This window comes from Coenobita brevimanus, chromosome 15 (assembly GCF_032717465.1).
Source record: "Coenobita brevimanus isolate Jiangsu-jjx chromosome 15, ASM3271746v2, whole genome shotgun sequence".
Taxonomy (NCBI): domain Eukaryota; kingdom Metazoa; phylum Arthropoda; class Malacostraca; order Decapoda; family Coenobitidae; genus Coenobita; species Coenobita brevimanus.
Genome location: NC_136968.1, coordinates 32,815,380 through 32,817,727, shown reverse-complemented (window position 1 = coordinate 32,817,727; position 2,348 = coordinate 32,815,380).

Sequence of the window (2,348 nt, the reverse complement as noted above, 5' to 3'; positions counted from 1 at the left end):
TCGAGTGGACAGAGTAGAGACAGGAACAACAGGGACAGCGACCACAAAGAGTACGCATGATATGTCAGAGGGCGCCTTCACTGAGCAACAACATGATGTCTTTGGGGTCTTTAAGCAACACCAAAACCAGCATTGCTTTGACCCTTTTCCTCATGCATTCATTAACGTTTGCCAAATATCTCCAACCAGCATTGTCGTATCTTCAAGCACTCAATACTTGGCTAACACATATTTGAGATTAGCAATACTTCAACCAACTTATGTGATATATTACCTAGGGTCAGCAATATCTCAACCAGTACTGCATTAGACCCTTCAAACACACATTTACCATATATTTTGTCATTTACCAATACCTCAGCCTTGAATTGCCTGCACAGTCATCTGGAGACAACTCAGCTAACATCACATAAAATAATTTCTTCATGCATTCATCCTAACATTTGTCCAACACGTACTGTATTTGGAATCAGTCACCAGTACCACAACCAAGATTTACCCACTATTTATCAGGGGACAACTCGACCACGATTGCCTTTGACTCATTTCTTATGTAAGCTCAATAACATTTGTCTTACATTTATTTTGGATTAGTTGGCAATACCTCAACCAACATTTGTTTGATATTTACCCTGGGTTAGTTATCTGTACCTTATCCATGACCTTGACTCATTTCTGTACATGTTAAAAATCTGTCAAACATTTACATCCAGTATTGCGTTAAACCAAATTCTGCATGCATTCATTAGCATTCATCTGTTAGTAATACATCAGATAACACTGCCCTGTCGTCATGCAATTATCAGCATTTGATTAGCATTTATATGGGGTCAGCATGGCCTTAGACACACTCCATGCTGCATTCACTTGCATTTATCAGTTCAAAATACTGTACATTGGCTAGCATTGCCCTATCTTCACACATTTATTAACATTTGTCACATTTGGGGGGGCAACAATGTCCTACACACTTCAGGATGTATTTATTATGTTAATCTGTCAGCAATGCCTCTTCTAACATTCATGCACTGATTAACCAAGTCCAACATATATCAGGGATCAAAATTGCCCTAGAAACACCAACAGATACATTTGTTAACATATATCAATTAGTAATACATAAAAAATGCCTTCTCTTCCTGCACTGGTTATTAGTCTTAAGATCAATTCAGGATCAACATTGCCTAAAACATATCTTAAGCTATTCATTAACATAAATAAGTAAGTAATTCCACAGCCAATATTGCCGCATTATCAAGCAGTTAAACATTTATCAAACATAAGGTAGAATGTGTAAGTTAGTGTTTCCACAACCAATATTATTTCATTACCAACCAGTTATTAACATTTATCAAACATAAGGTAGGATCAGTTTTACCAACACCAAAACCGTCTCATGCCTTGTACCATTCATTAACATACACCAGTTAGTAATACCCCAACCAAAACTACGTCATCTTTATCAACCAGCATCTGACATTAAACTTTATCAGTCTTTTAGGATGCTCCAAATTGCACCATCCCATTAGCTGCCTTGGACATACTTGACAACTTTATTCAGGGTAAATCAATACAGTTTTATTCAGGCGGGGTTAAATTAAAGCATTCCAAGAATTAACAAAGACAGTTTTCAATGTTTTTGAGGACTAGACTTTCCCTTGCCTGAGTGAAATACAGAAATAAAAGTCTTGTGATACCCTGAGTAAAATGGTTTGGTGTGTCCTGTGAGTACAAAGGGGTTATTATTACAAGCAGTTTAGTTGGTGATGGATTAGAAAATATCACAACTTAAACTGTTAATGTAAATTGGTGAAACTGGCAAATCAACCCTACAGGTAGCAAAGAAATTTTAACATGCAATTTTTTTGTAACTTACTGTGAACATAATAGCAAAACACTACATTAACTTACTGTATTGTTAAAATGCAAAATCGCTGTAGATAATTCCCAATGGAACTCCTCCTGTGGCCTTTCATCACAAATCATCATGAGTGCCGTCACTAACTTAAATGATATCAGTCAACCATTTCAGGTAGAGTCAGTCTATTGTGATTTGGGATACAGTTCAGAATATATATTTATATATTTTTTCCAAACAGGTGGTACTTTAAATTGTGAACTGGCAAATTATTACAATAGCAATGGAACTTGACTGTCATATGATCAGGACAAATCTAGTATTCTGTTCAGGGTAATGCCAGATAATCTTCCACAGTTAATGGCAAGTCAAAGCAACCTGAAATAGTTTACAATTTTACCATAAATTACTAAGGACTTGTTGGCCAGAAGATGAGCAAAGGAAGGTTCATTTTCAACTCAGACAAAAATGAAACAGTAATTTGGTCAAG